Below are 14,300 nucleotides of genomic sequence, written 5' to 3' on the forward strand. Positions count from 1 at the left end.
CATGGCATGTGGACAGGCAGGGTGGAGGTGGCAGGGACAGGTTACAGTCATCTGACAATGCTAGGCAGGTGGGAGGGGAGTGGCACCTCAACAGAACACTCAGAGTAGATAGGAGTGGCACGTCCATGGAACATGGTGGGCAAAAAGGATGGAGCAGGGGCATGCACAAAGACATCGGAGGGCAGGGGGAAGGAGAATAGGGGCAGCAAGCTAAGCACAGAGTTTAAGCAGGAGGTCAATGATGGGACATAGAATTGGGCAATGGAGGGCAGGAGGAGTGGACTGGTACATCATACTAAATTGAGGGCAGTGGCAGCACATCAGACCATGCATGGCAGGAGGGAGGAGGCTAGTCCATGGATTCACACAACAGAGGATAGGGAGGAGGGGGATGGGGCAGCAAGCTAACTGTTCAGAGAAGGCGGGTATTAGGAACTTTATTGTTTTTAAAACGTGTGTCTGTGTGAACTACTTAAAATATGAACAAGTATGCAGCATAATCTCACTTTTATTCAGGAAGAAGAGCACGTTTGTGACTGTGACTCTGGGCTCACTTGGCAGAAACACCCCCTGACTCTCCACCCCCTATCGCAAAATGTAATGCCCGTGAAAAGGGTAGGTGAACACAGTGTTATATAGAACATAGTCCTGAGAGCACGATTGAAAATGAAAACTAGATATAGTGTATGGTATAAACTATGCACCAAAAAGTGTGATATAAGGTGAACCGGGCGTGAAATATAATATGCAATACATTGTGTGCAATGACAGATTCATTGGAGGGCGCGAGTTAGCACAGGCACTAGCGCGTGCTATGCGATATGTGCCTTGGAGTGTAATATGCACAGGGCAGTGTTGTGTAACCTAACTAGTCTCTAAAGTTGTGATATAAAATATGTGCTGGGGAGTGTAACGTTGCATATGTACTGTGACAAAGATATGGATCCCAGATTGTAATATGTATGGCATAGCACTGTGCGTTATAACATAGGCATCGAGGAAGGCACATTAGATGGGGCAATATAACCCGTGCGAAGACAAGTGTGGCATGACATATTCACGGGGTGGTGTTACAGTGCACATGGGCTAGAGAGTGTCATAGCATATGCACTAGCTAGTGGAATACAACACAGAGGTGTGTGGCACTCAGCAGGCAATGGTGGGTGTAACACAGCATTGGGCTCTGCCAGGAGCGCGGTGTGACTCTCAAGTGATGTTCGTCCCCTTTCCAGAGAGTAAAATAAAAAGTATTACACATCCGGCAGTGGATGTGTGTTTTATTAATCGTGAGGGGGGTTTCTTGCATAGTTTTTGTCGAATTTTTGTCGAATCCCCTTTGAATGGCTTGGTGTGCATGTGTATTAAATGTGCCCGTCAATAGCTACCCATGTTTGTATAAATAAACGACAAGGGTGTCTACCGGGATTAGGCACGGTAGGGCATCGGATATGTCAGAGCTTCACTAGTGGTGTAAATACATTCCACGTGGATTCATTGTATGCATAGACGCCTTTTAATGAATATCACGCAAATCGTCATGGTGATAGGTATGTACGGTTTGTCCAGCATGTCCTAGGTGTGTCTATAAATATATATTTTTTTAAAATAATAAAAAACAGTGGCCGGCCCTGGGGATTGGGGTCAAAAAAATATAATTAGAAGACAGGCCCTGGGGGATGGGGTCATCAGGGCCAATAAATTAGAATAAGAAGGAGAACCACACAGCCCCCCTTCTTAAAAAATTAAAATAAATAAAAGACTGGCATCGTGCCGGAGGCGACGCCCCCTCCTTGCAGCACTCTGCAAACGCGCCCCCTGGCGAGTTGTAAGTTGGGGAATGAATTCCTCTTCAATACTGAGGGTCCCTGAGGGCCAACTAGCCCAACAGGCATCTCCAGTATGCGCCAGGGAGCTGCGCTGCAGACAGGTGTTCTGAGGCCAAGCCCCTTTTTACACCTCTCTGCAACGCAGCTCTGTGGCGCTTACTGGTGGTACCTAGTGGTCTAGTTTGACCCTAGGGACCATTAGGATTCAAGGGGACTTAATCTCTCAACTTAGAACAGCCACAGGGCGCGTTTACACATTGGTGAAGGGAGGGGACGGGGCCTGAGGTGACGTGTGCAAACACGCACTATGGCACGTTTTAAATTGGGGATATAATTTCCCTTCAATACTGAGGGCCCCTGGGGGCTACCTAGCCCACCAAGTGCTTCCAGTAAGCGCCACTGAGCTGCATTGCAGAGAGGTGGTCCAGGCCGTGCCACTTTTTACACCTCTCTGCAACGCAGCTCTGTGGCACTTACTGGAGGTACCTAGTGGGCTAGTTGGACCCTAGGGACCCTCAGGATTCAAATGAACTTAATATCCCAACTAAAAACGGACACAGGGCGTGTTTACACAGTGGTGAAGGGAGGGGACGGGGCCTGAGTTAACGTGTGCAAAAGCGCCCTGTGGCCTGTTTTAAGAGGTAGTTTTAATCCCCCCTGCCCTATTATATACTAGGGGCTTACAGAGGAGGTCATGCTAATCCCAGGGGGACCCCAACGCATAATTTTCCCTAGTGTATGTAGGTGTTTTCACTGTATTCTAAGTGTCTTTTAACATAGCACTGACTCTAGGACTGGTTAGTCAGACTCAGTTACCACCAGTATCCATCTGAAAAAGTTGAGGGTACAGGATGATTTTGCAACAAGGCTTCTTTCTGCTCTTCTTTTTGTTCTTTCTGCACGTTATCCTTCTTCCTGCACTTTTCTTCGTCTTTGAGGACTTCTGTCGCTTCTTTCTGCATTTCTTTTTTTTCTTTCTGTGCATTTGTTCTTCTTTCTTCACATGTCCTATCTCTGTAGCCATAGTTAGAAATTAGCATTTAAAAAACCTTTGAAATTCACAGAAAAAACCATAGGTTTCAGGCACGTTATAGTTAGGAGTTAGCATTTAAAAAACCTCAGAAATTCACTGAAAAAACTATAGGTTTCAGGGGTGTTATAGTTAGCTGGACTTTTCACTTGTACAAAACCATTGAAATTCCCCCGTTATAGTTAGTTCAGCTAACTATAACTTGCGCGCCCGCAATGCACTGCTGATGACGTCACATATTACATCACTCATGACATGGTCAGTGACATCACTCATGACATCACTGATGACATCTCAAATGACATCACTGATGACATCACTGATGACATCATCCTTGTGATAGAGTGGCAGACCTCCTCTCACCAGTTACAACAACCTCTTCAGTAATTCTAAGATCCACATACATATCCACTCATTCACCAACAGTCCTATACAGTCACTCATACATGTACTCACTCATCATATGTACTCATACACCTATACATCCTGTTACACAATGCCACTCATCCATAGAGTTACTCACACACATAGTCACTCATGCTAATAAAGAATCAAACATACATTTACTTGCATATACAGTTATACACACACCACCACACTTACTTCTACGGAAACTTACACATACTTAGTCTTTTAAACAATCACTTATAGAAACACATACTTATTCATACAGGAACTCTTTCAATCTCTCACTCTCACATATACTCACTTATATACACCAATAGTCATATATACTAGTTTAAAACATATGTAGTTACTCATAAAGACACTATTGAGACAGTCATTCACTCACTAACACACCCATACACACACTCATCCACCCATACAGTCCTGCACACATGCTGTCTTCAACACATACAAACAGTGAGTCACTCATTCATGCAACTATGCACTACGTAATACCCCCCACCGAACCATGCAGATTCTCAGACTGATACTCAAAAAACCAACTAATAACCTATATAGACACCCATGTAGCTACTCACCAACCCATGCAGCCACTTATACACAAAGTGAGAGACTGATACAGATATTTACATATTTAAACATTACTCACTAAGCCATGTATTCACTATGATACACTTAATCAGTCAGTTACACAATCAATTTTTCAAAAACAAATCATCCATTTAGACACTTATATACCTATTTATTCTTCCATCGACCTTGAGATATACATATATAAAACATATTTAATTTTCAGAAAAACACACATTCACTGGATGATGTCATCAGTGATGTCATCAGTGATGTCATTTGAGATGTCATCAGTGATGTCATGAGGGATGTCACTGACCATGTCATGAGTGATGTAATATGTGACGTCATCAGCAGTGCATTGCGGGCGCGCGAGTCATAGTTAGCTGAACTAACTATAACGGGGGAATTTCAATGGTTTTGTACAAGTGAGAAGTCCAGCTAACTATAACACCCCTGAAACCTATAGTTTTTTCAGTGAATATATATATATCTGTCGAAACGTTCTCTATCTGAAGATGAGAGAGACCTCCTTGGCCTAGGTTTGTCCTTCTGTCCTACTTCCAATTTGAACTATGTTCAAACACGAATTGATTTGTTTTATTTTTCATGCAAGTTAAAATTGAAGAAATGGTTTGAAACTAAACACAACAAAACTGGTATAACACCCATGAGCATGCCTCTGAGTAACCTCAATGTTGATGATATTGAGGTCGTATATGCAATATCCAATATGGAAGACTATGATGTTGATCAGTGTTTAAATCCAGATGAATTTGCAATTGATATGAATGTCAATCCAGGCAGTCATTTCAAACCCAAATCTGGGTTTTTGCCGAATATTGAATGTGATGCCATCGAAGTGTTTGAGAGGGGTGTCCTAAATCACCTTAAGAAAATGAGATATGGCAAAATTCTAGCTTGTGAGAAGAATCTAAACTGGCATCAAGTTCAAGCATTGCAAAATTTAAAGACTGACAATGCCATCGTTATCCGTCAATCGGATAAGGGTGGCAATGTTGTGATTTTGGACAAATCAGCCTACTTGCGTGAGGGTGTGAGACAACTGAGTGACCAGACATGTTATGCAGTGTCAGACAGAAGGACTATTGCAGCATCTAATGTGAAATACGGGGAACTTCTAGTAGAATGGAGAGAGAAGGGGTTACTAGAGTGGGAGGAATATAACTATCTTAGATGCCCTCACCCTCGGATACCTGTGCTATACTTACTTCCAAAATTGCACAAGGACCCAGTGAATCCCCCTGGTAGACCTATAGTGTCTTCAATTGGGTCTCTATTGGAAAACACTTCCCGCTACATCGATCACTACCTACGTCCCTATGTTGTTGCTTTACCGGCTTATTTGCGCGACACTACCTACTTTTTAACGATCATTGATGGGATTCATTGGGAACCTGATTACACCTTGGTTACCCTGGATGTTGGCAGCCTGTATACTAGCATACAACATCAGCTAGGTCTGCAGGCTGTACAACATTTCCTTAAGACCCGTTCCATTTCTTACTTGCGTCACTCAGAAATGATCATGGCCATGATCGAATACTGCCTGACTAACAATTTTTTTCTGTTTGATGATGTCGTCTATCGGCAGTCACAGGGCACAGCGATGGGCACCTGCTTTGCCCCCAGCTATGCCAATCTTGTCACGGGCTGGTAGGAGGAGCAGGTGGCCACACAGCTGGAGGATTTCTCCAACTGTGTCCTGTGGCTCCGGTATATTGACGACATCTTTTTAATTTGGAATGGTGATTTAAACTCTGCTACAGCATTTGTGAACACATTGAATGACAATCCATACAATTTGGTGTTCACGGAACACGTCAGTAGGACTTCTGTTGAATTCCTCGACGTTACTGTGGAGATGAAAGACCAATCTATGCACACACATTTGTATCGAAAAAAGACCGCTGGGAATAGTATTTTGAGTGCTTCCAGCTCCCACCCTCGCAAGCTAGTATACAGCATTCCATATGGGGAATTATTGCGTGCTAAGCGCAACTGTAGTACGGAGAGCAGTTATGAAAGTGAAAAAAACAATATGATACAACGCTTCAAAGATAGGGGTTACAATTCACGTACGATCAAAGAAGCATGTATTAAAGTAGATAATGTTGCACGTAATGATTTACTGCATCCTGTGCCACGTACATCAGAAACAGAGATTCTATGTTTTATCACGACATACTCAGGACAAGCGCATGATGTGCGACGTGTTCTAGACAAACACTGGCATGTCTTATTAACGGACAACAATCTCAAAAAATACTTGACTAGCCACCCACAAGTTACATTCAAGAGAAGCAACTCTTTGAGAGATGAGCTGAGTCCCAATGTAATAACTAGCTTAACACCTTTAAAGACTGCTGGTCGACCAGGATTCCGCTGTTGTAAAAACTGCAAGGCTTGTAGAAACAGTGTGGATTGCATGGAGGTACAATTTTCCAGTATGAATAGCAAGTTTATCAACAAGAAAGCTTTAACTTGTAATACCATGTACTGTGTTTATGCGTTAACTTGTCCATGCAATAAGGCATACATTGGCAGCACAATCCATCGCGCTAAAAAGAGAGTGTTAGAACACATAAGGGCTTTACGTCATAATAACAAACAATATCCTGTTGCCCGACACTTCTTTGAACAACATGCACAGAATGAAGGATTGTTGAAAATGGTGGTGATTGATGCTGTCATTGACACTGTACGTGGGGGTAATAGATTGCTCCATCTCAGACAATTGGAATCTAGATACATCGTGGACTTCGATACAATGTTCCCTAAAGGACTGAATTCAAGTGAAGAATTATCTGTACACTTACATAAGTAGAATGTGGTATTGCCATTATGTGTTTACTGTGGTTCTTTTTGTAACATACTAAATCTTATTTTATTTCGTTTTTTCAGAGAGTGATATTGAATCATGCTGTGGCACTGCAGAACTTCGATTTATATTTCAAGCATCAATTTATTTTTTCATTATGCCCACTGGGGCGATACGGTTGGCATATCCTTGACAAGGTTATCAATTTGATTGGGGTGTATACTAATAACATTAGCAGGAACATCTATGGAGGTTTGCCCACTGGGGCTTAATGTCTATACATTACTTTATGTAATGCTGTATTGAGGAATGACAATATGACAGCGCGATTTAGACTGCAACCCTAATCTAATATTGTATTCGATATGGTTATTTCGTAAATTGATGTAATTCTGTTATCGATCATTATGCATGTAGTGTATTCTCAGATATGCTACTGGGTAATTTATACCCTTTGACTGAATTTTTGCACTAGGCTAAGATGGCCGCCACGTTTACCAATTCTTTACATTACACATTCTCTGTTGCGAAGAGTCTGTTGTTTATTTTGTGCTCATGAATTGTATTTAACTTTACACAAAAAAAACGTCGATGTAACGTGAACAAGGCGAAAGCTGAAACGCGTTGTTTGTGCAGTCCATTAAACCAATTTTGAAAACTGCAAATCTCCCTGGTGTCCGTGTATACTTCCTGGAGAAGAAGTGTGAGGAGTTTCATAATTGGGGTTGCCGATTACCCCCACACGGACCGCCCTGACAGACAGCCTTCGTCTTTATCGGGACTGGTTTTTTGATATATATATATATATATATATATATATATATATATATATATATATATATTCACTGAAAAAACCATAGGTTTCACACATGTTATAGTTAGCTGGACATTTCACTCGTAAAAAACCAATGAAATTCCCCCGTTATAGTTAGTGCAGGCAACTATAGCTCACGCGACCGCAATCCTCTGCTGATGATGTCAAATATTACATCACTGATGACATATGTGTCTTTATGAAAAATAAATATTTGTAATATATGTATAGCTAAAGATACAGTATTAGCATCAACAGAGGATTGCGGTCGCGTGAGTTATAGTTGCCTGCACTAACTATAACGGGGAAATTTCATTGGTTTTTTACGAGTGAAATGTCCAGCTAACTAAAACATGTGTGAAACGTATGGTTTTTTCAGTGAATTTGCAAGGTTTTTTAAATGCTAATTCCTAACTATAACGTGTGTGAAACCTATGGTTTTTTGAGTGAATTTGTACGGTTTTTTAAATGCAAATTTTTTTTTGCGATTTTTGGTAAACCTATGTATAAAATAATATTCGTACTATATCCTGCATAATGGAATGGTTAATTCTTTTTTTTATGCATTTTTTTCCGTGCGCGTACAGTAAGCTGACGCTACGCGCTCCGTACGTCATAAGTACGGTGCGCTTACGTGATACGTGACGTACGCGTACACGCATGCGCGTTGCGCGGAAGCAACGTCGCGGTTAAGCAGGGGCGTGTAATGCGCATGCACGAGTGCGTCTTACGTACGCGCTCCGTAAGCGCTCCGTAAGCGTCACGTTTGCGCATGCGTACTTGTTTACGAGCGCGTACCATAAGCTTACGGAGCGCGCACGGTAGGTCATGTGATCCACAAAGAACACTTTTCATTGGTTGAAACTACTTTCAGTTCCAGAAACTTCCCACACCACACCCATTCCCCTCATTACTGCTTGAGATCCCCTAGGAGAAGGAGCTGAATTGACATTGAGATACAATGGCAAAGCAGCAGACCTCTTCTGAGAGTGAGCCTAGCAGCACCATCATCAGACAGAGAAGGAGGAAACAAAAGGATTCTTTTGTGTGGGAGTATTTTACTTTTCCAGAGGGGCAGAAAAAGGTCAATGCTCCATTGGTCACTTGCACACTTTGTGACCGTGTTTTATCTAGAGGAGATCCAAGGAAGAAGTATTCCTTTGGAAATCACTCTATGATGAGACACCTTAGGGATAAACATCCCAGGACCTTTGCTCGACATACTGGAGAAAACTCTTCAGTAAGTCACCGGCACCCAACCTCAGAAGCTCAGCCGAGTACATCATCGGCAGCTCAGCTGAGCCCTTCCTCTGAGGTGGGAGCATCACCTTCTTCTGCTCCTCTTGACATTAACCCTCGATTTCGGAGGGTTTCAATGAGGTGTACAACGTGTTGTGGTCTTATTGTTTTTGGGGAGACCAGTGTTTCCCTTATTAACAATAAGATAGACCAGCACGTTTGTAGACGCTCATAATATTCCCATTCTTTCTTTCCTCCATCCCTGTATTAACCCAACGGCTCTTTTAAGAGCCAACCTTACCTCACAATTTTTTTTATTTTTTTTAAGCTTTCCTTTTTGAAAACATTTTTTTGCCTTGCGCGTACGGTACGCGTAATAGTTACGCGAAGTTCGCTGAATTTTTCCTCGCGTAATTTATCCGTTTACGCCGTGCGCATACGCTACGCGCATTCGGCGATTGTTAAAAAAAAAGTTAAAATAAATTTTTGCCCTTGGGGGTCCTTCTGGGACCCCCTGACCAAGGCTAGGGGGTCAGGAACTGTCCACCCTGCCCTCTTTTCACGTTCTCCACCTTTGTTTTTCACCCCCTCAGACTGCGAGAGACAAAATGGCGGCCGACACTTCCTGGTTTCGACCGATTCGAATGTTTACTGAGATCTAACAACCAATCAGAATCGCGCTCGTGCACGGCGGCGTGCGCGTACGGTAAGCTTACGGTACGCGCTCCGAGCGCACCCATAGATATATATATTGATTCAAATGCTATTTTCTCAGGAAATACTGAACAGATTTACACGAGACCTTCAAAAGGCACATCCCTGACCTGAGGGCTACCTCTCTGCCAAATTTCAAGTAATTCTGTTCAGCCGTTCGGGCTGTAGCTCGGACTAAAGGTCCTATGGAAAAATGCATGGGGAAAACGCGTTTTGGGACCCCCCCTTTTTCTCAGCCCCCGCTTGACAAATCCCCCCGAGACTTTCAGGGTAGGAGCGGAGCTGAGCGCCCCACCTATTTTGAGAATTTCGCGAGGATTCGTCAATCGGCGCCAAAGTTATTCCAAATAGAATGTTGCGGATTTCCTATGGAAACACGGTCCTAACTATAACTATCTACTGGCGACCGCCAGTAGATAATATATATATATATATATATATATATATAGATAGATATATATATATATATCACCACCAATCCTGCTTCCACTTCAGAAAACAGGTTTGACACAGCTGGGGTTTCGTTTCAGCAGGGCTTTAATATCCGCCATACAGCATATGAATAACAGCATGTGAAGCATCAGTCTCGCGCCTGGGACTAGTTTCGGCGATTGCCTTCTTCCTGCCAGTGCTGCACTCAACTGTCAATAGTTGCAAATTTCGCGGGGGTTTGCATTTGTCCATCACGGAGGAATCTCATTGGAGCAGCGTTATTAGCATAGAAAGAGGACATGGAAAGTTCAAAAGGTAGGTACCTTTCGTCTTTCTCTCCTCCGTTATTCCCCAATATGCCGATCCTGCTAGTTAAAAATCGCTGCCACTTAACATGTGTAGGCTTAAGTAAGTACCTCGCCCAAGCTCCCGATGAAGCTGCGACTTCGCCGTCACTGTGAAGTACCAGCTCTCCTTTCCATGCAGGATTCAAGGCGGAAGTGTCCTGCTATCTGCTGACCCCTTCAGCGGTGATCCGCTACTCTCTCCCCAATGCCAAAGCAAGTTCAGACCGGGGGGCGCCGCGTTATGCTTCCCAGCATCCAACCAACAAAGTGTCGGCAAACCACGGAGCTCCTGACCGAGAGGCGTGCCAGAATTACGGAGCCGACCTCTGCACAAACATCACCACCAATCCTGCTTCCACTTCAGAAAACAGGTCTGACACAGCCGGGGTTTCGTTTCAGCAGGGCTTTAATATCCGCCATACAGCATATGAATAACAGCATGTGAAGCATCAGTCTCGCGCCTGGGACGCGTTTCGGCGATTGCCTTCTTCCTGCCAGTGCTGCGCTCGACTGTCAATAGTTGCAAATTTCGCGGGGGTTTGCATTTGTCCATCACGGAGGAATCTCATTGGAGCAGCGTTATTAGCATAGAAAGAGGACATGGAAAGTTCATAAGGTAGGTACCTTTCCTCTTTCTCTCCTCCGTTATTCCCCAATATGCCGATCCTGCTAGTTAAAAATTGCTGCCACTTAACATGTGTAGGCTTAAGTAAGTACCTCGCCCAAGCTCCAGATGAAGCTGCGACTTCGTCGTCACTGTGAAGTACCAGCTCTCCTTTCCATGCAGGATTTAAGGCGGAAGTGTCCTGCTATCTGCTGACCCCTTCAGCGGTGATCCGCTACTCTCTCCCCAATGCCAAAGCAAGTTCAGACCGGGGGGGCGCCGCGTTATGCTTCCCAGCATCCAACCAACAAAGTGTCGGCAAACCAGGGAGCTCCTGACCGAGAGGCGTGCCAGAATTACAGAGCCGACCTCCGCACAAACATCACCACCAATCCTGCTTCCACTTCAGAAAACAGGTCTGACACAGCTGGGGTTTCGTTTCAGCAGGGCTTTAATATCCGCCATACAGCATATGAATAACAGCATGTGAAGCATCAGTCTCGCGCCTGGGACGCGTTTCGGCGATTGCCTTCTTCCTGCCAGTGCTGCGCTCGACTGTCAATAGTTGCAAATTTCGCGGGGGTTTGCATTTGTCCATCACGGAGGAATCTCATTGGAGCAGCGTTATTAGCATAGAAAGAGGACATGGAAAGTTCATAAGGTAGGTACCTTTCCTCTTTCTCTCCTCCGTTATTCCCCAATATGCTGATCCTGCTAGTTAAAAATCGCTGCCACTTAACATGTGTAGGCTTAAGTAAGTACCTCGCCCAAGCTCCCGATGAAGCTGCGACTTCGTCGTCACTGTGAAGTACTAGCTCTCCTTTCCATGCAGGATTCAAGGCGGAAGTGTCCTGCTGTCTGCTGACCCCTTCAGCGGTGATCCGCTACTCTCTCCCCAATGCCAAAGCAAGTTCAGACCGGGGGGGGCGCCGCGTTATGCTTCCCAGCATCCAGACAACAAAGTGTCGGCAAACCACGGAGCTCCTGACCGAGAAGCGTGCCAGAATTACGGAGCCGACCTCCGCACAAACATCACCACCAATCCTGCTTCCACTTCAGAAAACAGGTCTGACACAGCTGGGGTTTCGTTTCAGCAGGGCTTTAATATCCGCCATATAGCATATGAATATCAGCATGTGAAGCATCAGTCTCGCGCCTGGGACGCGTTTCGGCGATTGCCTTCTTCCTGCCAGTGCTGCGCTCGACTGTCAATAGTTGCAAATTTCGCGGGGGTTTGCATTTGTCTATCACGGAGGAATCTCATTGGAGCAGCGTTATTAGCATAGAAAGAGGACATGGAAAGTTCATAAGGTAGGTACCTTTCCTCTTTCTCTCCTCCGTTATTCCCCAATATGCTGATCCTGCTAGTTAAAAATCGCTGCCACTTAACATGTGTAGGCTTAAGTAAGTACCTCGCCCAAGCTCCCGATGAAGCTGCGACTTCGTCGTCACTGTGAAGTACCAGCTCTCCTTTCCATGCAGGATTCAAGGCGGAAGTGTCCTGCTATCTGCTGACCCCTTCAGCGGTGATCCGCTACTTTCTCCCCAATGCCAAAGTAAGTTCAGACCGGGGGGGCGCCGCGTTATGCTTCCCAGCATCCAACCAACAAAGTGTCGGCAAACCACGGAGTTCCTGACCGAGAGGCGTGCCAGAATTACGGAGCCGACCTCCGCACAAACATCACCACCGATCCTGCTTCCACTTCAGAAAACAGGTCTGACACAGCTGGGGTTTCGTTTCAGCAGGGCTTTAATATCCGCCATACAGCATATGAATAACAGCATGTGAAGCATCAGTCTCGCGCCTGGGACGCGTTTCGGCGATTGCCTTCTTCCTGCCAGTGCTGCGCTCGACTGTCAATAGTTGCAAATTTCGCGGGGGTTTGCATTTGTCCATCACGGAGGAATCTCATTGGAGCAGCGTTATTAGCATAGAAAGAGGACATGGAAAGTATATATATTTACTTAAAAAACCATAGGTTTCACACACGTTATAGTTAGGAATTAGCATTTAAAAAACCTTGCAAATTCACTTAAAAAACCATAGGTTTCACACAGGTTATAGTTAGGTGGATATTTCACTGGTAAAAAACCAATGAAATTCCCCCGTTATAGTTAGTTCAGATAACTATAACTCGCGCGCCCGCAATCCACTGCTCATGACGTCACATATTACATCACTCATGACATGTCAGTGGCATCACTCATGACATCACTGATGACATCATCCTTGTGATAGAGTGGTGGTCGCGCGAGTTATAGTTATCTGAACTAACTATAACGGGGGAATTTCATTGGTTTTTTACAAGTGAAATATCCACCTAACTATAACCTGTGTGAAACCTATGGTTTTTTAAGTGAATTTGCAAGGCTTTTTAAATGCTAATTCCTAACTATAACGTGTGTGAAACCTATGGTTTTTTAAGTGAATTTGTACGGTTTTTTAAATGCTAAGTTATGTATTTATTATTTATTGATTTTTTTCAAGGTTTTTAACCATGCGCACCGTGCGATTTAAAAAAAAAATATATATATGCTTTTTTTCCCTTTGGGGGTCCTTCTGTGACCCCCTGACAAAGGCTTAGGGGGGTCAGGAATTCTCTTCCCTGCCCCCTTTTCACGTTTTCCACCTTTTTTCCCCCTTTCCTTTTCAGTGCGAGAGACAAAATGGCGGCCGACACTTCCTGATTTTGACCGATTTGAATGTTTACCGACATCTAACAACCAATCAGAACTTCGCTCGCGCATGGCACGGTGCGTGCACGCACGGCACGGTGCACGCACGGTGCGCACAGTGCGCGCACTGTGCGCACCTATAGATATTTATATGCTTTTAAATGCTATTTTCTCAGGAAATACTGAACAGATTGACACCAGACCTGCAAAAGGCACTTCCCTGACCTGATGACTACCTCTCAAATTTCAAATAATTCTGTTCAGCCGTTCGGGCTTTTCAGATTTCCTATGGAAACACGATCCTAACTATAACTATCTACTGGCGACCGCCAGTAGATAATATATATATATATATATATATATATATATATATATATATATATATATATATAGTTATTTTTTTTCACTGAAAAAACATAAGTTTCAGGAACGTTATAGTTAGGAATTAGCATTTAAAAAACCTTAAAAACTCACTGAAAAAACCATAGGTTTCAGGGGCGTGATAGTTAGTTGGATATTTCACTCGTACAAAACCATTGATATTCCCCCGTTATTGTTAGTTCAGCTAACTATAACTCGCGCGCCCGCAATGCACTGCTGATGATGTCAAATATTACATCACTTATGACATGGTCAGTGACATCACTCATGACATTACTGATGACATCTCAAATGACATCACTGATCCGCTATCCAACACTTTCCCTACTGTAGCACTCACTGAAGTGGGAATAGTAATTTTTACCCCTCCGCTATCCAACACTTTCCCTACTGTTGCCCTCACTTGAGTGGAAATAG

The sequence above is a fragment of the Triturus cristatus genome, chromosome 7, assembly GCF_964204655.1.
Source record: "Triturus cristatus chromosome 7, aTriCri1.1, whole genome shotgun sequence".
In the NCBI taxonomy this organism is placed as follows: Eukaryota; Metazoa; Chordata; class Amphibia; order Caudata; family Salamandridae; genus Triturus; species Triturus cristatus.